This window comes from Halichoerus grypus, chromosome 8, assembly GCF_964656455.1.
Source record: "Halichoerus grypus chromosome 8, mHalGry1.hap1.1, whole genome shotgun sequence".
NCBI classification, from domain to species: domain Eukaryota; kingdom Metazoa; phylum Chordata; class Mammalia; order Carnivora; family Phocidae; genus Halichoerus; species Halichoerus grypus.
Window position 1 is genome coordinate 49,864,779 of NC_135719.1, and position 24,188 is coordinate 49,888,966.

At 38.1% G+C, this 24,188-nt stretch overlaps 1 protein-coding gene across 14 annotated transcripts in view; it reads left to right on the forward strand.

The window, feature by feature from the left end:
• The window catches only part of CSNK1G1 (casein kinase 1 gamma 1), a 185,877-nt gene that overhangs the window by 35,827 nt on the left and 125,862 nt on the right, over positions 1–24,188 (forward strand). The window contains exon 2 of one of the 14 annotated variants that reach the window (XM_078079214.1): positions 23,400–23,448. The exons of the other annotated variants lie outside the window; for them this stretch is intronic. The gene's annotated coding sequence lies outside the window, so the exon portion shown is untranslated. The remainder of the gene's footprint in view (positions 1–23,399; positions 23,449–24,188) is intronic. 14 annotated transcript variants of the gene reach the window in all.

The window sequence follows — 24,188 nt, forward strand, 5'->3', positions numbered from 1 at the left end:
GGCAGAGGGAGAAGCAGGCTCCCCACTGAGCAAGGAGTCCGATGAGGGACTCCATCTAAGGACCTTGGGATCATGACCCCAGCCGAAGGCAATTAACCAACTGAGCCACCCAGGAGTCCTGGATTTATTTTTTTAAAAAAAACTAAAAAAACTAAAAAAAAAAAAAAAAGCCTTGAAAAAGTCATGCTTAAGCTAGCAAAAAAGATGAAAAAACAAAACAAAGCACAAGAGAGCCCAAATTCAAAGAAGTGTAGAAGCATCTGATAACTGCTGCCCAGAAGGCATCTACTTGTTCCAGATGACTTATATTTTCAGTTTTTAAGAGGTATACGCAGGACTCAGGAGACAAAGAATAGAAGCCATGCCTTATAGGAAGTCAGGTCAGAGATCCACCTTCCTAAAATGAGAATCCATAAAAAGCCATATACCCACTGGGAAAGGGAGAAGCAGAAAAAAATCACCCTAGGAAAGAGAGACAGAAAACTTATCCTTCTTAGCCTTGGCTATAAATAGAGGGAGAAAAAAGTTTTCCTTGAATGTTTATAATTAGAAACATGCCCTCATAGAGGTTTGGGTCCCCACTACCTGTATAACTTCAAAAAATCTCTAAACTGAGACTCAATTTGAATGATTATAGCTTGGTATTATGCCCAGGCAAAGATAGAAATGAATCCAAATTCTTCTGGAGGAGTAACTTCTCAAAGGTTTCTAAGAATTACCAAGGTAATATTCCAGAGAGTTCGAGCTCCCTTACACAAAGCACATGAGGAAATAGGTCACCATGAGCAAAACAAAACACCTAAATCAGCCCCACAGAGACTTCAAGTATTGTCATTACTAGACAATATAAAAATAAATATGTTTAATGTATCTGAAGAAACAAATGGGAGAATTGAAATTATGACTCAGGAACAAAGGATTGTCCAAAATAATTAGAATCCAGAAACAAAAATATATATAATAATTAAAATGAAAAATTCAAGGGCAGATTTAATAGCATATTGGATTGAAAAGAGAATTAGTGAGGTAGAAGAGAGATTTGAAGAAATAATTAGGAATGTTATGCAGGGAGATAAAAGAGAGAAAATATGAATAAGGTTAAGACATGGAAGAAGGACTGAAAAGGTCTGATGTACGTTTGTGGTAAGCAGAATAACGGCCACTCAAAGATATTCATATCCTAACCCCTAGAACCTATGAATATGTTACCTTCAATGGCAGAAGGGACTCGGCAAATGTGATTAAATTAAGGATTTTGAGATGGGGAGATTATCCTGGATTATGCAGTGAGCCCATTGTAATCACAAGGGTCCTTATAAGGGAAAACAGTAGGCAGGAGAGCAAGAGAGAGATTTGAAGATACTACATCCTTTGCTTTGAAAATGGAAGAAGGAGCTATGAGCCAAGGAATACAGGTGATCTCTAGAGGTTGAAAAAGACAACAGATTCTTCCTTAGAGCCTCCACCAGGAATGCAGCCCTGTCAACACCTTGAGTTTAGCCTAGTGAGACCCAATTTGGACTTCTGACCTCCAAAACTGTTGTTATAGGCCACCAAGTTTGTGGTAATTTGTTATAGCAGCAATAAAAAACATAACATCTAATAAAAATTCTACATGTAGACAGATGAGGGAAGGATAAAAGACCTATAATTTTAAACTTTAAATTATATGTGCATTTAAAAATTTCCAGAGCAGCCCCTGAAAGAATAAAAGTTGAACTAGAAGGCAAATGGAATGAGAGAGGGGAACCTCAAATAATGTGGAAAAAAGGGAGAAAGAAACAAAAGTGTAGGACAAAAGTATGGTAGAACTAATATGGTAGAAATAAGGCCAAATAGACTACACTAATCAAAATGAGTATAAATAGATCACATGCTCTACATAAAAGACAAAGGTTGTCAGACTGTATGTAGAAGCCAAAACCAACATGCGGTTTTTAAGAGATTAAAATATTGGGATGGGGCGCCTGTGTGGCTCAGTCGGTTGGGCATCTGCCTTCAGCTCGGGTCATGGTCCCGGGGTCCTGGGATTGAGTCCCATGTCGGGCTGCTTCTCCCTCCGCCTGCTTGTGCTACCTCTCTCTCTAATAAATAAGTGGAATTAAAAAAAAAATAAAATATTGGAATAGAGGCAATTGGAAGGTAAAGGAATGCAAATGTTATACCTGGCAAAGTAGTAACCAAAATAAATTGGTAATTAATAAAATAAAATTACTTCAGGCAAAGGAGCACTACTAAACAGAATTAGTGTTTCAGATAAGAATTGGTTTTGGCTGCTAGGTAGACACAGAAACTAACAGTGGCTTAAAGAAAGCGGGTATTTATTTTTCCCACAGTAGAAGCTGACATTTCTAGGGCTGATCATGGAGGTTTCATTTTATCATCAAGGTCTCAGAATACTTCTGTGAGTGTTTTCTCTACCACCATTTTTTTAGCCTGTGGTTAACCTTGTGGTCCAAGATGGCTGCTTCCGGCACCAATTCTCACAGATTCCATGTAGAAGGAAGGATGGGGGATGGGTGTGGAGCCCGTGCAAGCTATTAGGCCATCTCTTAATGTGGTTCATGGAAGTTCTACTTAGCTCTTCACTGCAAGACTGTTATGAAATATATTTTAGGTGAGCATATTGCTGCCTAGAATAAACTTGGACTTTACTTACTGAGGAAAGAAGAGAGATTCAGTATTGGTACAGGTCACCAGCAGTCTCTGCCACATTATGTAAAGGCTGTGTTTTAACACCAAACCAAAAAATTTAGGAAGGAGATAGAAGACTTGAACAACACAATGAACAAGCTTGAACTGCTGGGTGAATATAGAACATTGTATTCAAATTTTAAAGAATCAGTACCATAGAATTGCTACTGTGTGCATATATAGTACTTTGTGGAATCCAAAATTTCAGATAATGCAACAGATAATTAACCTTAAAAAGTGCCCCTGAAAATCTGAACAAATTTCAAAGAGTGTGTGTCATTCAGATTACTTTCTCTCATGACACTGCAAGCTAAATTAGGACTCAGTTCTTAGAAAGGTAACTTTTTTTTTTTTTAAGATTTTATTTATTTATTTGACATAGAGACAGACACAGAGAGCGCACAAGCAGGGGGAGCGGCAAGCAGAGGGAGAGGGAGAAACAGGCTCCCCGCTGAGCCGGGAGCCCGATGCGGGGCTCGATCCCAGGACTCTGGGATCATGACCTGAGCCCAAGGCAGACACTTAACCAACTGAGCCACCCAGGCGCCCCTAGAGAGGTAACTTTAAAAAATGTTTGAAAATTTGTAAATATACTTCTAAATAACTGAGGTTCCAGAAGAAGTTATGATGGAGGTTTAAGAATACTTAAAACTCAATGAAAATGCAGTATCAAAATTTGTGGTTAAATCTTGGTGGCTCTTGGGCATAGCACATAGTCAAATTTCATAAATATTCCATGAGAGCTTGAAGAGAATGTATATTTTGTAGTTGTTTCAGGCAGTGGTAATTAAGAGAGGAAAAGAGCCTCACGGGTTGGGAACTGTCAGTGGCTTCTCAGGACTTAATGTTAGCATACAATGCCTTGTGCATTTTGACTTCTAACAGTTGTGAGCTTTCTTTGCTTTAATTTTAATAACATAATTACAGTTCCATGATCAGACTAGATCAGTGGTTCTAAAACTTTATTATTTATCAGAGTCATCTGGAGGATTTGTTAAAGTGCAGATTGCTGGGCTCCACCTCCAGAGTTTCTGATTTAATGGATCTGGGCTGGGGCCCCAAAATTTCTATTTATAACAAATTCCCAGGTGATGCTGATGCTTCTGACCTAGGGACCATGCTTTGAGAACAGCTGTGTTAGAGACTGCATTCTTTTGGCTCCATTCCATTCCCCCCCCAATGCCTTTTCTTTCCCTTGTTATATTTTTTTCAGGAACCCTTAGTCTCCCCACCTCCCACCCCACCCCATGGTTAAATCTCACTCTTGGAAGTATTTTTAACCACTAAATTGTTAGATGTTCCTTGTCTGTACTTCCTTAAACTGCCAAATACCTCACACACATCTGTAAGAACCCTTGTCATATTTCTTTTTTTTTTTTTTTTAGATTTTATTTATTTATTTGACAGAGAGAGACAGTGAGAGAGGGAACACAAGCAAGGGGAGTGGGAGAGGGAGAAGCAGGCTTCCCGCGGAGCAGGGACCCCTACGCGGGGCTTGATCCCAGGACCCTGGGACCATGACCTGAGCCGAAGGCAGATGCTTAATGACTGAGCCACCCAGGCACCCCTCCTTGTAATATTTCTTAAAGCCGTTAGAAGCTATGTTTTGTGTTTATATCCAGTGTATATCTTAGTACCTGGTAATAGAAAGCGGTCAATTAATACTTGTTAATAAATAAATGGGCTCTTGCCATTCATATTTTAGTTGTGTTGTATAGGAAGAAACTATTATGGAAATTTATTCAATACTATACGTAGCGCAGTGTTAAAATTCTTTGTTGTATATTCAGAAACATATTGGTAAAATACACTTTGGGAAGGGCCCCTGAATTTGGAAAGGTTCCTTTTGTCTTCCTGCTATTTCATGTCTTGACTGGAACAAAAGGGTACAGGAATAAAGATGGTGATATGAGAAATGAACTACTTGCAATGGATTTAATAAGGATAAAGGAAGAACTAGGCCAATGGTTCTTCCTTGATTCATTGTATCAGTTCAATCTGAAAGCAGGATCACTAGGATATATATCTATATATTTTTTAACGATTTTATTTATTGGGGCCCTGGCTGGCTCAGTCGGTTGGGCGTCTGCCTTCAGCTCAGGTCATGATCCTGGGGTCCTGGGATCAAGCCCCACATCGGGCTCCCTGCTCTTGGGGAGCCTACTTCTCCCTCTCCTGCTCCCCCTGCTCATGCTTTTTCTCGCTCTCTCTCCTGCTGTCTGTCAAATAAATGAGTAAAATCTTTAAAAAAAAAAAGTAGTATTTTTTTCTGGGGGCCAGAAATATTTGTTTACATTTTTATTTTTATTTTTTTTAAAGATTTTCTAATTTCTAAGTAATTTCTACACCCAATGTAGGGCTCGAATTCACAACCCTGAGATCAAGAGTTGCATGCTCAATGGACTGAGCTAGCCAGGTGCACCCTGACATATTTGATTTTTATAAAGAACAGCAAATGCATGGAATTTTTAACTATTCTTAGAGAAACAGTGTTAACAAATATTATGTTAGAATAATGGTTCTCCATCTTAGCTGCATATTTAAAAAGTACCAGTGTCCTATCCATCTTCATCTTATTAAATCAGGATATTAAGGGAGGTAAGGATCCTGGTTTTGTGTTGTTTTATGTTTTATTAGTGACTGCTGTGCAGCCACAACTGAGAACTGTTTTATGGCAATAAGAGATTCAAATAAAATACTCAAAATAAAAGTCGGGACCTTAATTTTGCATAGTGCTATTTGATGAATTAGTGAAGATTGTATTTGATCAAAGTATCCTTCTGCATAGTCACATATTTTGACCCTAAACGTAAACTAGATTATACTAGCTGTAGCACAGCTCATGGAGAATGGTGTCTGGAGGCTCACCATATATACTCTGTCATTTAATCCCCCTCAGTGGTATCTGTGAATTAGCAAAAATTGGTGATTAGAGCCAGTAGTCTCACTGAATGAAACTTTGTCTTCTTCCATCCTGTTCTTTTGTTTTTATTTTTATTTATTTATTTTTTTTGTTTGTTTGTCTTAAGTAGGCTCCACACCAGCGTGGAGCTCAACGTGGGGCCTGAACTCACCACACTGAGAACAAGACCTGAACTAAAATCAAGAGGCAGATGCCCAATTGACTGAGCCACCGAAGTGCCCCAATTCATCCTGTTCTTTTCTTTCTCTCTTTTCTTTTCTTTCTCTCTCTTTCTTTCTTTCTTTTCTTTCTTTCTTTCTTTTCTTTCTTTCTTTCTTTCTTTCTTTCTTTCTTTCTTTCTTTCTTTCTTTCTTTCTTTCTTTTCTTTCTTTCTTTCTTTCTTTCTTTCTTTCTTTCTTTCTTTCTTTTCTCTTTTCTTTTCTTTCTAGATTTATTTATTTGAGAGAGAGTGTGTGTGCACGTGAGTAGGGGGAGGAGCAGAGGGAGAGGGTGAGAGAGAATCTCAAGCAGATGCCCTGCTGAGTGCAGAGCCCAAAGCAGGGCTTGATCTCATAACCCTGAGATCATGACCTGAGCTGAAAGCAAGAGTCAGAAGCTTAACCACTGAGCCACCCAGGCACCCCTCATCCTGGTCTTTTAAAACTAAGAAACTATGTCAGAATTTTTCTGACACAAAATGATCATCTGCTATCGATATTTCAGCCTTTTAGCCTTTTTTTCAGCCTTGTAGTCTTTATTCAGCTTCAAGTTTTAGATACTTGTAACCTTAATCTTAATTAACAGGTCTGATTTTAATAGCGGTGCAAGTACAAAGTGGAGATAAAGGTTAGTTAGCCTTCTAAGCAATTTATAGATTCATATTTATAATTTAATTTCAGATACTAGTTTTCAGAATTGCATTCAACATTATAGGAAGTTTCTTAGACATATCCATATATACTCTACAATAATTTTATTTATTTTTTTTTAAAGATTTTATTTATTTATTTGACAGAGAGAGCAGGAGCACAAGCAGGGGAGTGGGAGAGGGAGAAGCAGGCTTCCTGCCGAGCAGGGAGCCCAATGCGGGACTCGATCCCAGGACCCTGGGATCATGACCTGAGCCGAAGGCAGACGCTTAACGACTGAGCCACCCAGGCGCCCTCTACAATAATTTTTAAAAATGAAATGAAATATATTGACAGGAAATAAGTTCAAGATGTATTAACTCCCCCCCATCAAAAAAAAAAAAAAAAACTCCAAAACTTAAATTTCTGTATTATCCCATTTCTTTTTTTTTCTTTAAAAGCTATACATTTTATTTTTTTTTTAAAGATTTTATTTATTTGACAGAGAGAGACATAGCGAGAGAGGGAACACAAGCAGGGGGAGTGGGAGAGGGAGAAGCAGGCTTCCCGCTGAGCAGGGAACCCGATGAGGGGCTCTGTCCCAGGACCCTGGGATCATGACCTGAGCCAAAGGCAGATGCTTAATGACTGAGCCACCCAGGCATCCCAAAGCTATACATTTTAAATAATGTTATATGGTTAATTGGTCTTAACAAAGGTACTGAGACCACAATCAATGGGGAAAGGACCATCTTTTCAACAAATGATGGGAAAACCAGATATCCACATGTAAAAGAATGAAGTTGGAGCCTTACTTTACACTGTATACAAAAATTAACTGAAAATGGATTGAAGACCTAAACTTGGCAGCCAAAACTATAAAACTGTTAGAAGAAAACATTCGGTTAAGTCTTCATTGACATTCGATTTGGCAACAGTTTTATAGATAGGATACCCAATAGTACAAGCAATAAAAGAAAAAATAGATAAATTGGGCTTCATCAAAATTAAGGGCTTTGTGTGTCATGGATACTATCAAGAAAGTGAAAAAATAAACTACAAAATGGGGGGAAAAACTTGGAAGTATTTTCTGCTAAGGGATTAATAACATTGAATGGTTACATGATGCCTAAAACTCAACAACAAAAAACATTTCAAGAATGGGTAGAGAACTTGAATAGACATTCTCCAAAGAAGATATACAAATAAACACATGAAAAGATACTCAAAATTGTTAGTCTTTGGGGAAATACAAATCAAAACTACAATGAGATAGCACTTTATACCCGTTAGTATGACTATTATTAAAAAAAAATCAACATAACAAGTGTTTTGGTGAGGATGTGGAGAAATTGGAAACCTGTATTACTGGTGGGAATATAGAATAGTACAGCTGCTGTAGAAAATAGTTTCTTAAAAGGTTGATATAGGACTACCATATATGACCCAGCAATTCCTCCAACAGTTGAAATCAGAATCTCAAACAGATACTTGTACATTAATGATCATAGCAGTGTTATTCCTTGTAACCAAAAGATGGAAGCAAACCAAGTGTCTGTTGACAGGTAAATGGATAAACAAAATGTGGTATATACATAAAATGGAATAGTAAAATTCAGCCTTAAAAAGGAAGAAAATTCTGGGGCATCTGGGTGGTGCAGTCAGTTAAGCACCTGGCTCTTGGTTTGAGCTCAGGTCATGATCTCAGGATTGTGAGATCGAGCCCCAGGTCTGGCTCCACAATTAGTGTGGAGTCAGCTTGAGATTCTCTCTCCCTTTCCCTTTGCCCCTCCCCCCGAGTCTTCTGCAAGCATGTGAGCATGTGTCCTCTCTCTCAAATAAATAAATCTTAAAAAAAAAAAAATGGAAGAAAATTCTGACACATGCTTCAGCATGGAGGGACCTTGAAAACACTATGCTTAGTGAAATAAGTTAGAAACACAGGACAAATATTGTATAATTCCACTTACATGAGGTATCTAGAATAGGCAAATTCCCTAAAGACAGATGGTAAAATAGGGGTTATCAGCGGCTGAGGAGAGGGAGAAAGAGGAAGTTACTGTTGAATGGGTTCAGAGTTTGTGTTAAGAGTGATAAGTAAGTTTTGGACATAGATAGGGATGATGGCAACACAACATTGTGAATGTATTTGATGCCAGTGAAGTGTATATTTACAAAAGGTTAAAATGGTAAGTACTATGTTATATATTTTACCACAATAAAAACCAACCAAACAAAAATGTCAGTGTATGATTGGAAAAAAACTTAACAGAAGTCTTCTTTAGTGGTGAGGTTTCACTTTTCACTTTTTGTATCATAATTTTCTGTGAGTTCTGATTATTTTTTCTAATAGCAGTGTGTTTCTATAATTAAAAAAAAGCAAATATATAACAAAGATATAGTGTATATGTGAAAATATTGTCCAGAAGGTCCAGATTGTAAGGATTGTTGATAATCTCACTAATTAAAGCTTTTGAATTATTTGATTAGATGATTTTTCATAGGACTGGAGTCAGTTAAGTACTTTCAATGATGTATAAATAAAACTTCTTTAATAAATGTTGTATTTTCATTTGGGTAGAAGGTTTCTAGTTTGATGCATCTATATTATTTTTAACCTATTTTATCTTGAAAAAATTTTTTAATGTATCAAGGCATATGCACTATATGCAGTATGTAATGGTCAGCTATTCGGTAGAATTTTGTATAGAAATATCTTTTTAAGTCCAAGATTGTGTAGCTTTAACCTTCTTTAAACACTTTTTCATACCCATAAAATGAAGAGGATAGTTGTGGTCATTTGGTTTCTGCAGTATTTTTACTATTTATTAGTCATTCATTAGTCACTCCCCACTTCTGCAGTATTTTTCCTATTTATTAGTCATTAGTCAAAATCTTTCAACTAAACCTGAAGAGAAAATTTTAATCTCTCTCTTTTTTTAAAGATTTTATTTATTTATCTGACAGAGGGAGACACAGCGAGAGAGGGAACACAAGCAGGGGGAGTGGGAGAGGGAGAAGCAGGCTTCCCGCCGAGCAGGGAGCCCCCCGATGCGGGGCTTGATCCCAGGACCCTGGGATCATGACCTGAGCCAAAGGCAGACGCCCAATGACTGAACCACCCAGGCACCCGAAAATTTTAATCTCTTTTGTCTGTTATCTTCTGTACTACTAAAGATATTTATGGCTGTCTAGTTCAAGATACAGTACTGATGAGGAAAACATGATATCTTGTTAACATGAGGAAAACTTATATCACAATTGAACAATCTTTTTGTTCAAGTACCATCTGCATCTTATTCTTTTTGTTCTAAGTACAGACTGCAACACATATCCCAACCAGCTTCTTCATGCACTTTGACCCTGGCCATAAGGAGGACTGGGGCAATCTTTTCTTAAAACCCGGATTAAAACTACTCTGTAATTTCTTTCTTTCTTTTTCCTTTTTTTTTAAGATTTTATTTATTTATTTGACAGAGAGAGACACAGCGAGAGAGGGAACACAAGTGGGGGGAGTGGGAGAGGGAGAAGCAGGCCTCCCGTTGAGCAGGGAGCCCGATGCGGGGCTCGATCCCAGGACCCCAGGATCATGACCCGAGCCGAAGGCAGACACCCAACGACTGAGCCACCTAGGCACCCCTCAGTGTAATTTCTTGTGAAAATTTTTGCAAAGGAAGAGCTGAAGATTATTAGCTCTTGCCTCAAAAACATAGAAGGTTGAAGAAGTATTTATGTGAATAAAACTTACTAATAATTTTGCCTATTTTAAACTGTGTATGTGACAGGAAGTTTTAAGTTACAGTTATCGTGACATATAAGCATTGTTTTGTTTTCTTAAAGATTATTTGTTAGAGAATCTCAAGCAGGCTCCCCACTGAGAGCAGACCCCGACACAGGGTTGGATCTCACAACCCTGAATCTGGCGCTTAACTGACTGCACCACCCAGGCGCCCTTAAGCATTGTTATTTTTTAATTGAAGTATGATTGACATACAATATCTTACTAGTTTCAGGTATGCATCATAGTGATTTGATATTTTCATACATTATGAAGTGATCCCCACAATAAGTCTAGTTACCATCTGTACCATGCAAAGTTATTGCAATATTATTGACTAAATTCCCTCTACTGTACATTATAACTGCTATTCTTGATTTAATTTGGTAGTAATTGAGGGACATAATTATTCTAATTAATTATTGAACAGTCAGAAAAAGGATTTTCAGACTGAAAGCAGTATAGATCACAAATTCAAACCAGCCCTGGAATTTTACTTTTCACTAGCTGTTTTTCCTTGGAAAATTAATTATCAAACTAATTTTCATTTTGATTTTCTATGTTGTGGGGATGATCTGCTTTGTGATGGGAGAAGGGACTAAAAGGAGGGAATTAACCCAATTACTGATTTATTGTTTTAGCTATTTAAATAGCTAGGTTGTGTAAATTAGGAAGCTCTTAATGCTCCTATAATTTCTTTTAACATATTTCTTTTAAAGCTCTTACAACACAGATTTTTAAAAATTCAATTCATTAAAACAAACAGATCCTAGAATGCCTGGATTTAGGCAACAGGATTAAATTCTGTTTAATTGAAGATTACAAAGAACTTTAAAACTTCCTAAACCTTGTTGTATTTTGAACATTTACTATGCATAAGGTACTGTGGGGCATGATGAAGAAAAGGGTTTTTGCCCATAAGAGGCTTAGAGTATTTTGGGAGAACTAGATTTGTATATGATGATTTTTTTTTTAATCATTTAAAAATATACTGCTGATATTCCTGATATTATAGGGAATAGAGTGGGCTCTTCTGATGATAATGGAACCTGTGAATATTGTAAATCTTTTACTCTCTGTAAGAATTCTGAGCATGTAAGTATTGAGTGCATGTTTAATTTATACTAATTACAGTAGACTTCCTGGCCTCAAACAAATAAGAAAGAAGAAAGTGTGTAGAGGATGGGTTATGGGTTTTGTATATATTGTGGTTTTGTTGTTTTATAATTTTTTTGTAATTAGAATAAGGAGTGAAATGGAGGGCTAGGATTTAGTTAATTGAGGGTACCTGTTAAGTAAATTTCAGTTAATTAAAAACACTCAGTTAAACATTTATTTACTCTGCTGTGTTGTGAGCGCAATGCTTGACACTGTAGGCAGCTAAGACAGCAGCGCCTGGTTCCACAGAGTTTGACAGCTTAGTAAGCAGACAGGTAAAGATAGCCACAGACTATTAGTATAGTAGTAAATAGATGTGTGATTAGGGAAAATAATATTCATTTGTGCATCATAAATTTATTGGGGAACTATTTTGTCTTAAGTCTCATGTTGGCACTTGAGGTACAGTGAAAACAAAGATTTGCTCCTACATTGAAGAAGCTTACAGGCAGGTTTTAAGTAGGCTTTATTTTGTTCTTATCCTTAAGTTTTTGAATGAAGTAACTAAAACAAGACAGGAAACAACAGGAGTAAGTTGACTCTCTACTGGAGGAACTCAAATCAGAATCTTTGTGTGACAATCTAGGATTTCCTTGATCAACAGAAAAATTTGAAATTCTAATTTTTCCTATCAATATTGGAGGAACTCTACTACTAAGCTTGTGATAGCGTGTTTTTAAAAAAGTAGTAATTAGGTTAAAAGTTACTTTAAAGCTTGAAAATCCAAATCCTCAATCACAAAGTGAATATGAATGGAGGAAACACAATAGTTCTTTGGAAGGTAGGTAGGGATGAGGCAATCAATGGAGAGAACTCAGTCCGATAATTATTTGGGATGTCATCAAGGCTGCTTGTTGGTGTTCTGTGACCAGTTATGCTGACTGTTCCTGTATTACCACTCTGCAGGTATCAAAGGCTTATTTAAAATTTTTTAAAAAAATTCTAAGGGGCACCTGGGTGGCTCAGTTGGTTAAGCGACTGCCTTCGGCTCAGGTCATGATCCTGGAGCCTCTGGATCGAGTCCCACATCGGGCTCCCTGCTTGGCGGGGAGTCTGCTTCTCCCTCTGACCCTCCCCCCCCATGTGCTCTCTCTCTCTCATTCTCTCTCTCTCAAATAAATAAATAAAAATCTTTTAAAAAAAATTGTAAGAAAAATGAGGATTTAAGATCTTTGTGACTCTCTATGCCAGTGGGAGGTGTTTGTTGCTTTTCAATACTGGCTTCATCATGACAGTTTTATTATTTATTTTCCTTAAGTAGAGAAGAAAAACCATCTGCTCAATGACAGTTACCGTGTTTTTGTTTTGTTTTGTTTTGTTTTTTGTTTTTTAGCATAATTTAGCTTGAAAAAATTTTATAGTGTGGTAGAAAAGAAAACCCTTGCACCAAGCTACTGAAAGATATTTTTTTCTATTAGTTTCTGTTGGTTTATCCTTCTCACACAGGATGTGTTCTGAAATAGAAGGTAGAAGTACTTGAATCAAATATTCGTTTTCTTTGTAGATTGTCTTAATAAAGCAATTATTGTAAAATAAACCAGTAATCTGAATCTTTGTATTAACTCTTCTGGAAATATCGTTAGGGAAACCGATGATGAAAATAATAGTGTGATCTTACCCTAGGTTAGAGAAAACCAGGTAATTCTAGGAGTGAACTTTTTGGTAAAGATAATTGTAATACTGTCATCTGTTAAAGTAGATAAAAGGTTTCAGTATTCATGCTTTGTTGGTATCATTGCCTTAGTTTTAAATTAAAACTGCCTCTTTCTAGCTCGTTGAATGCAATGGTCTTAGAAAATGATACTCCTATGTTTTACTCTTGAGATGTACATACTAGGATTTCTTTATTCCCTTCTTCCCAGGTAGTTTAGCTCATGTTTAAAGCTGAGTGTATAATCTCTGAAAATAAAGATGAATTCCCCAGTCCTGTAATAGTTATTACACTAAAATTTAAAAGGTTGGTAAATAAATATGAATTAAATTGTGTTTGTCAGAGGAACTGGTTTTGCTGTAAGTCAGTAGTTGATACTTTTTACATAACTTTATTTTTAAAAATTGTTTATTTATTTATTTTATATATAGAGAGAGTGGGGTAGGAGGGGCAGAGGGAGAGAATCCCAAAGCAGACTCCATGCTGAGCACAGAGCCCTACAGGGGGCTGGATCTCATGACCCATGAGAGTGTGACCTGAGTTGAACCAAGAGCTGGTGGCTCAACTAATTGAGCCACCCAGGTGCCCCAATTTTATTTATTTATTTATTTATTTTTAAAATTTTTTTAAAAGATTTTATTTATTTATTTGAGAGAGAGAGAGAGAGTGAGAGAGAGAGCGCAAGAGTGGGTAGGGTTAGAGGGAGAAGCAGACTCCCTGCCGAGCAGGGAGCCCGATGTGGGACTCGATCCCGGGACTCCGGGATCATGACCTGAGCCGAAGGCAGTCGCTTAACCGACTGAGCCACCCAGGCGCCCCCAGGTGCCCCAATTTTTACATAACTTTAAAAAGTAAACATAAAAGTAAAATCTTCTTATGACATTAAATATTTTTGTAAACATCTTTGTAAATTGTATCTTAAAAACAGTAAAACTGGGGCACCTGGGTGGCGCAGTCAGTTGAGCGTCCTACATTTGGCTTTTGGCTCAGGCCTGATCTCAGTGTCTTGGGAATGAGCCCCCTGTCAGGCTGCATGCTCAGTGCAGAGTCTGCCTGGGAAATCTTCAAAAAGAAACCGTAAAACTAACTGAAAACTGAGGTACAGATGTTTTTATTCATATTGAATGAGGTGAGGTATGATGTGATAGGATGGCACATAACATGATGTGGGAACATTTTTGGAATTAGGCACACCTGAATTTGAGTTCTCTTTCTGCCATTTCTTAGCTGTGGTAATATTTGGCAAATTACTTAATGTCTTTAAACTTTATTTCTCCCATGGGTAAGATAACCCATGTGAAGTGTCTTGTATGGTACCTAGTCTGCAATAGGCACTCAGAAGATGTTCTTAATACTGGAAAAATGCAGAGCTGTGAATTAAACCCTGAAGTTTATGGTAGTTAAAGGTAGTCGAAATTATGGGGCTTTAAAAACCTTTATTTAAAGTATTCATGGAATGCCTGGATGGCCCAGTCGGTTGAGCTTCTGACTCTTGATTTCGGCCCAGGTCATGATCTCAAGGTCCTGGGATCCAGCCCCCAGTTGGGCTCTGTGCTCAGCCTGGAGTCAGCTTTAGGAGTTCTCTCTCTCCCCCTCCCCGCTGCCCCTCTCTTACTCTTGCGTGCATGTGTGCATGCACGTGCTCTCTTTCTCAAATCTTAGAGTGAATGAATGAATCAATCTAATTCATTCATGAATCTAATTCTTCCTAATTTTATTTATTTATTTTTAAAGATTTTACTTGAGAGAGAGTGCGCGCACTAGAGAGGGAGAGAGAGGGCTAGCAGCCTGAGCAGAAGGCAGATGTTTATCCTAAACTTAACTGAGCCACTTAGTTGCCCCTAATTCTTCCTAATATTAATTAATTTTTCATAGAAATGGTTAGTCTTTTATGATTCTAGTACTGTAGTTTTTCTTGCTCTGAGGTAATCCATTATAATATGAGAATTATTTAGTACTAACAGTTGTCAAGATTGTGAATTGTCTTAGTCTTAACTCCTCACTTTGACCTCTGCTAATTAATGGAATTCAGTTACCTTTACTGAATACAATGAAAGATGAAGTTTAAGCTGATCATATATATTTGTAGGGTTCAAATAGAAGCTTGCAATGCTGCATCTGAGTTGTATAATAGAACTATAGCGATATTCCAGTGAAGGTAAAATATCATTGAAGACTACTTGAATTCATGTTATTTCATTCTTAAAATGAATACTTTTATTTTATTATAGCTTAGCTGTAGAGAATGATTATAAGAAAACTGTCCATGAAGGGGGATGCCTGGGTCCTGGGATCAAGCCCTGCATCTGGCTCCCTGCTCAGCGGGAAGCCTGCTTCTCCCTCTCCTACTCCCCCTGCCTGTGTTCCCTCTCTTGCTCTCTCTGTCTCTGTCAAAGAAATAAATAAAATCTTCAAAGAAAAAAAAAAGAAGAAAGAAAGAAAAATGTCCATGGTTCCAGATTTCACAAAAATTGAAAGGACCAAAAGAATTCTGTATTAAATTTTGTATTAATCAAGTTCTGTGGTTAAGATACTTTTATGTATTCAAAATATATCCTACCTAACACATTATAGAGCATTGGACTGTATAGTAATAAATTGTACCTTACAGGTTAGGTCAGTAGCATCTTCTTGAGAAAACTTGAATGTACATGAAGATGTACTCATATTTCCTAAAAGAATACATTTTCTTGTGATAATCTGTGTATTTGTTGTGCCAGTCAGTGATGAATTTTTTTTTTAAGATTTTATTTACCTATTTGACAGAGAGCGAGAGAACACAAGCAGGGGGAGCAGCAGAGGGAGAGGGAGAAGCAGGCTCCCTGCTGAGCAGGGAGCTCGACGTGGGGCTCGATTCCAGGACCCTGGGACCATGACCTGAGCTGAAGGCAGACACTTAACCAACTGAGCCATCCAGGCGTTTCTAGTCAGTGATGAATCTTAACCACTGAAGAAGTTGGATGAGGTTTATTTTAATCTCAGCCTACAAGAGTATGCTGTCATACGGCAACCATATACCTCTCTTCCTGTAAGTTTTGGTTTTCAGTATATTGTTTATAAAGGATTCTGGAGTCAGGCTGCCAAGTAAGCTGGCTCCATTGCTTCCTAGTTTTATGAATCTTAGGTACTTTACTAGGTTTCCTCATCTGGGAAATGAGGATGATAGTAAAAATATTACTGTTTTATAGGATTGTAGAAGGATTTAATGAATTAATATACTTAAATCACTTAAAAAGTATCTGGCACATAAAGGCCCATTAAATTTTAGATGTGATAGTTGTCCCTGTTCTACAGTGTGACAGATTTGAACTATCCCTAGGTTTTTCATTATGTCCTATAAAGTGTATGCAGAGATTAATAAAATCTGAGAAAGAGTGGCTTTGCATTAAGAATATAGAAAGGGGCACCTGGGTGGCTCAGTAGGTTAAGCATCTGCCTTTAGCTTAGGTCATGATCCTGGGGTCCTGGGATTGAGCCCCACATGGGGGCTCCCTGCTCAGTGGGGAGTCTGCTTCTCCCTCTGCCCCCCCACACTCATGCTTCCTCTCTCTGTCTCTCTCTCCTCCTAGCTTTTTCTCTTTCAAATAATAAAATCTTGGGGTGCCTGGGTGGCTCAGTCGTTAAGCATCTGCCTTCAGCTCAGGTCGTGATCCCAGGGTCCTGGGATCGAGCCCCGCATCAGGCTCCCTGCTCTGCGGGAAGCCTCCCTCTCCCACTCCGCCTGCTTGTGTTCCCTCTTTCACTGTGTTTTCTCTCTGTCAAATAAATAAATAAAATCTTAAAAATAAATAAATAAATAAAATATTAAAAAAAAAAAGAATATAGGAAGAAACTATTCCTTTTGCTCTACCATGTAAGCTATAAAACGAGAGAATAAGCAGATAATGGCTCTTTGAAGGAAAGAGGGGGATAATATAACTTTATTCTAATCAGATGGGTTAAGTTGCCAAATGTTTAGCCAATGATTAAGAAATAGTTATTTGAAACTGGACAGAAGTTAGATTAAAATAGAGTAGTATTTGTATTTATAATGCTGTCAGATTTTCAACAGCAGCCCTTCAAGTTACCAATAAATACAGTGTAAAATGGAAGACTCATTCATGATAAAAGCAAGCAGAAGATAATAGTGTAATGCCTTTCATATTGCTATGATTAAAGTGCAGCCCTATCTTAAACTTTAGACTGAGTTTTAAACCTTGGTTTCCAAGTACCTGAGATGAAAAGGCTTAGCTCAGCACCTTTGGAAGAAAGAATTAGATTCCTTTGTACCTAGTTCATGCATAAAACTGAGAAAGAGAAAGCTGAGTATGGGTACATTCCTGTTACAATCCTTTATGCTCCATGAGAGAAGAAAAACATGTTCTAGAATAAGGATTTCAGAAGATGGAAGATAGTTACTACTTAGGATAATGGAGTTGAGAAAATGGAATACAAATACAATAAAATGTTGCATAAGATCTAATTACAGCCTAGCATACTCTCTTGTGAGATTTGTTACTGCCTTGTGTGGCTTATCAATAAGTTAATAGGAAATACAGGAAGAGACTTCAGGTTTTATGTATATAACCGTTACAACTCCAGTCCCCTCCTTCCCCCCTATTGGCTGCCTTGTTTACTCAAGGAAATTTAATGATATGATCATTTCCTAATAAGAAAACTTTACCAATATTAGTGTTAAGTCTTTGACTAGATGCTTTTAAATGAAATTTGCAGTGTCTGTGGCCATAACCTATCTCAGTATCAGAAGCAGCTACATTCATCATCAGCCCGTGGACTTGTAATTTTATGTATCATAGCCTTTTTCCTTTATAAACCCATCTGTTTGTCATATAAATGTTTGTCATATAAATGCATATAAACCCATCTGTTTATCATATAAATGTCACATACCGTTATCTAATGTGGAATAACTTTTTGTTTTGAAAGCTGCTTATTTTCTTAGAATAATACCTTAAATTGTTCTCATTTGGATTTGAAATTAAGAAATGGGAATATTCCCTTGAATAAGAAACAAATGAATTAACCTAAAGCAATCTACACATTTAATGCAATCCCTGTCAAAATGCCATCAACTTTTGGGCGCCTGGGTGGCTCAGTTGGTTAAGCGACTGCCTTTGGCTCAGGTCATGATCCTGGAGTCCCAGGATCGAGTCCCGCATCGGGCTCCCTGCTCAGCGGGGAGTCTGCTTCTCCCTCTGGCCCTCCCCCTCTCATGTGCTCTCTCTCTCTCAAATAAATAAATAAAATCTTTAAAAAAAAAAAAAAATGCCATCAACTTTTTTCAAAGAAATGGAACAAATAATACTAAAATTTGCATGGAACCAGAAAAGACCCCGAATAGCCAGAGGAATGTTGAAAAAGAAAAGCAAAGCTGGTGGCATCACAATTCCGGACTTGAAGCTCTATTACAAAGCTGTCATCATCAAGACAGTATGGTACTGGCACAAAAACAGGCGCATAGATCAGTGGAACAGAATAGAGAGCCCAGAAATGGATCCTCAACTCTATGGTCAACTAATCTTCGGCAAAGCAGGAAGGAATGTCCAATGGAAAAAAGACAGTTTCTTCAACAAATGGTATTGGGAAAATTGGACAGCCACATGCAGAAGAATGAAACTGGACCATTTCCTTACACCACATGCAAAAATAGACTCAAAATGGATAAAAGACCTAAATGTGACACAGGAATCCATCAAAATCCTAGAGGAGAACACAGGCAGCAACCTCTTCGACCTCAGCTGTAGCAGCTTCTTCCTAGAAACATCGCCAAAGGCAAGGGAAGCAAGGGCAAAAATGAACTATTGGGACTTCATCAAGATAAAAAGCTTTTGCATATCAAAGGAAACAGTCAACAAAACCAAAAGACAATCGACAGAATGGGAGAAGATATTTGCAAATGACATATCAGATAAAGGGCTAGTATCCAAAATCTGTAAAGAACTTATCAAACTCAACACCCAAAGAACAACTAATCCAATCAAGGAGTGGGCAGAAGACATTAACAGACATTTTTCCAAAGAAGACATCCAAATGGCCAACAGACACATGAAAAAGTGCTCAACATCACTCAGCATCAGGGAAATCCAAATCAAAACCTCAAAGAGATACCACCTCACACCAGTCAGAATGGCTAAAATTAACAAGTCAGGAAACGACAGATGTTGGCGAGGATGTGGAGAAAGGGGAGCCCTCCTACACTGTTGGTGTGAATGCAAGCTGGTGCAGCCACTCTGGAAAACAGTATGGAGATTCCTCAAAAAGTTGAAATAGAGCTACCCTATGACCCAGCATTGCACTACTGGGTATTTACCCCAAAGATACAAATGTAGGGATCCGAAGGGGTACGTGTACCCCGATGTTTATAGCAGCAATGTCCACAATAGCCAAACTATGGAAAGAGCCAAGATGTCCATTGACAGATGAATGCATAAAGAAGATGTGGTCTATATATACAATGGAATATTATGCAGCCATCAAAAACCCCTGAAATCTTGCCATTTGCAATGACGTGGATGGAACTAGAGGGTATTATGCAAAGCGAAATAAGTCAATCAGAGAAAGACATGTATCATACTGTCTCACTGATATGAGGCATTGTTAATCTCAGGAAACAAACTGAGGGTTGCTGGAGTGGTGGGGGGTGGGAAGGATGGGGTGACTGGGTGGTAGACATTGGGGAGGATATGTGCTAGGTGAGCGCTGTGAATTGTGTAAGGCTGATGAATCACAGACCTGTACCTCTGAAACAAACAATACATTATATGTTAAAAAAAAAAAGAAGATTGTAGGAAGGGAAAAATGAAGGGTGGGAAATTGGAGGCGGAGACGAACCGTGAGAGACTATGGACTCTGAGAAACAAACTGAAGGTTCTAGAGGGGAGGGGGGTGGGAGGATGGGTTCGCCTGGTGATGGGTATTAAAGAGGGCATGTATTGAATGGAGCACTGGGTGTTACATGCAAACAGTGAATCATGGAACACTACATCAAAAACTAATGATGTAATGTATGGTGATTAACATAACATAATAAAATAAAATTAAAAAAAAGAAATGAATTAAATTCACTAGCCATGATATTCCGAACTATTTGGTAGAAAGCATTATCATTATTTCAGACTTCCACTTTTCATAAGATTTGTTTTTATTGCTGGAGTGAATAGGTACTTTTTAGTTTAAACAGGGTATTTTTCTTGTTCTGTGAGTTTCCATCCTTGTTTTTGGCAACATAGACTATTTATGCTAAAGACTTTAAAAGCTGTTTTTCACTTGATCAACTTTAGACCAGAGGTTGCAAATGGGTGTCTTGGACATTTAAAAAAAATTTTTAAGCTAATTGCCAACATATAAAAATAGGGAGATTTTTAAGATTTTATTTATATATTTGAAAGAGAGCAGGCTCGGTGGGGAGGGGCAGAGGGAGAGGGACAAGCAGACCCTGCTGAGCAGGGAACCCTGGGGGTGGGTGCACAGGACTGGATGCGGAGGCTCCATGTAGGGCTTGATTCCAGGATCCTGAGATCATGACCTTAGCTGAAGTCAGATGCTTAACCGACTGAGCCACCCAGGCGCCTCAAAAATTGGGGGAGATTTTATTCAAATTTTAGTGACTAATAACAACTGGCAGCACTGGGTCTAGTAGAAGTCAACAGGGGCCGAGACGTAGCTGTGCTTTAGATGGGATGCCCACTCTTCACTTTACCACCATATACCTTTGAAGTGGTCATGACTCACTACGTTTGATATCTGGTCCTTCTCAGCATTGCAACCTTTGCATCAGTGAGTTTGTTTCTTTTTTCTTTTTTTAAAGATTGTATTTGTTTATTTGACGGAGAGAGAGCACAAGTAGGCAGAGAGGCAGGCAGAGGGAGAGGGAGAAGCAGGCTCTCCACTGAGCAGGGAGCCCAACATGGGGCTCGATCCCAGGACTCTGGGATCATGACCTGAGCCAAGGCAGCCGCTTAACCGACTGAGCCACCCAGGCTCCCAGTGAGTTTGTTTCTTGATGCATGCCTGTTTAATTATCTGGAGAATCATAAAAAGCCCTGGTTGTGCTTAGGCCATCATTCAGTTTGTTCTGTTTTAAGCCTTTTAGGCAAGCAGTATTATCCTTTTATCATTTTAATTTATTCAAGGGAAGGGTGTTACATTTTATGTCTATAAAATAAAAATAAAAGATTAGCATGAGGGTGCCTGGGTGGCTCAGTTTGTTAAGCGACTGCCTTCGGCTCAGGTCATGATCCTGGAGTCCCGGGATCGAGTTCCGAATTGGGCTCCCTGCTCAGTGGGGAGTCTGCTTCTCCCTCTGACCCTCCCTTTTCTCATGCTCTCTCTCTCCCTCTCAGTCTCTCTTTCTCAAATAAATAAATAAAATCTTTTAAAAAAAAAAAGATTAGCATGAGAAATTACGCTAACTTTGAGAAAAACTTCCAATAATTTAAAATCCAAATAAGTACTGCTTTCTTAAAGTAATCACCTGAAGAGGCCAGTTTTTCTAAAAGTGCTATTCAAAACATATTTGAGGAAAAAAGGTGGTAGGTATATTTTGGATATTATTGATGTCAGATTTTTATCCTTAGAGATTAGTTACATTTTAGTAATGCTTGAAAAGTATACATAATTTGACAAGAAAATCGAATGTGATAAATTTTATGAAGTAACCAGAAGTAAGGAGCTGAAAGTCTAATGGATGAGAATCTGGATAAAACCAGGTTTTATCCAGTTTCACAGTAAATTTGAACATTTGTTCAAAGTAAATAGTTCTCCCGGAAAGAAGATATTGTAGCTATACGTTTATACCCATTAGCCTTCAACCTTAACCCTTCCTACTGAAAGAATAGAATGTAATGAATTAACAACAATGACAAAACAATAAGAAAACAAAAGTAATGAAGAAAACTTTATCAGGGTGATGAAAACAGAGATGACCCCTAATTTATGCCACAGGTTTCAAGGAATGCCTTCCAGGAACAGTATACTTTGGACCAAATTGAAAGAAATTCAGTTGTAACTATCCTTTCCAGGAAGACCATGCACTATTGTCAGAACCATATAAAGTTTGAAAAGCCATACTAATATGTCATAGGAAAAAGAAGGTTAGGTACATGTGTTTTGAGGTCACAACAGCAAAGTGATAAACTGTATATAATTTATTTATATTATTTGTAAGAACATTTATATATATAAATACATATTTTTCCTCCTCTCTGATTAAACCTTTTAATATCACAGTTGGCTTATACATGAAATAGTCCTTACCAAATTTTTTTTTAAGATTTTATTTATTTATTTGAGAGAGAGAGAGCAAGGGAGCATGAGCAGGGGAGGGGCAGAGGGAGAAGCCGACTCTCCCCTGAGCAGAGAGCCCAATGTGGGGCTTGATCCCAGGACCGTGGGATCATGACCTGAGCCGAAGGCGGACACTTACTGAGCCACAAGGCTTCCCAAAAATTCCACTTTGAATAGATATAAGTGCTTTTACTTTTCATACTCCTTACCAAATTTATATAAACAAGATTTAGAGATGAGGCCAAAGGCAGGAGAAACAGTCTCCTAAGATCCTTTTCTCCGTTGTATGACAGTTCCTTTAGGCCTAGGTCCCTTCCCATCTCTGTCAGTTTGGTGAAATGAATGAGCCAACTAAGGAAACTGGTAAGTATTTACCAGGTGAACAAACTCAAGAAAAGCCAGTTGTACTAATTTTGGGCTAACTTTGATATCTCCCAAGTTCAAAAATTATTTTATTTTTAAATTATTATTATTTTTAAAGATTTTATTTTTAAGTAGTCTCTACACCCAACATGGGGCTTGAACTCACAACCCTGAGATCAAGAGTTGCACGCTCCACTGACTGAGCCAGTCAGGCACCCCCCAAAATTATTTTAAAAACAAATGTGCTTTAGATGAGTTATATGGTATATAAATCATATCTCTTTTTTTTTTTTTTTTTTTAAGATTTTATTTATTTATTTGAGAGAGAATGAGAGACAGAGAGCATGAGAGGGAGGAGGGTCAGAGGGAGAAGCAGACTCCCTGCCGAGCAGGGAGCCCGATGCGGGACTCGATCCCGGGACTCCAGGATCATGACCCGAGCCGAAGGCAGTTGCTTAACCAACTGAGCCACCCAGGCGCCCAAATCATATCTCAATAAAGCTACAATTTTTCAAAAATGCAAATGAGATCCCATGGAGAAATTTTGCCACAAAAAGGAGTCATAAATATAGTGTTCAAGTGATGAAGAGCATCAGTGTGGGAAACAGAAGGAATTTTAAGTTATTCAAGGGAGGGAGAATTAGGCTGGCTTCCTAGTAAAAAAAAATTGTGGACACATCTAAAAATCACCACACACTTTTTGTTTTTTTATTGTTTCAGGAGGACAGTTGTGAAGCCAGTGCACTTTTGATTCAATGGGGCTGAATGGGTGAGTAAGTGAGTGCAGGGTTCTTTGGTATGTGTGGCAGATGGGAGAGAGCTCAGGTTTTTTGGACTCCTGGCTGGGTTTGACTATGCGACCTAGTTAGTGAATATAACCTCTCTGAGCTTCAGTTTCCTCATCTATGGCAAGGAATAAATTGGTTTTTATCAGGGCCCGTAAGTCCAGGTTCATTTCACTGAATAGGTCACATAGCACCCAGAGTTAATCATTTTGAAAAATGTAATTATCACTTGGTATCAGGGAAATACAAATCAAAACCACCATCAGTCAGAATGGCTAAAATTAACAAGTCAGGAAACAACGGATGGTGGTGAGGATGTAGAGAAAGGGGAACCCTTTTACACTGTAGGTGGGAATGTAGACTGGTGCAGCCACTCTGGAAAACTCAAAAAGTTAAAAAATAGAATTCCCTACCAGCCAGCATTTGCACTACTAGCTATTTATCCAAAGGATGCAAACATAGTGATTCAAAGGGGCACATGCACCCTACTGTTTACAAACAGCAGTGTCCACAATCGCCAAAATATGGAGAGCCCAGATGTCCATCAACAGATGAATGGATAAAGCAGATGTGGTGTATACACACACACACACACACACACACACACACACACACACACACACGATGGAATATTACTCAGCCATCAAAAAGAATGAAATCTTGCCATTTGTAACAACATGGATAGATCTAGAGAGTATAATGCTAAGTGAAATGAGTCAGTCAG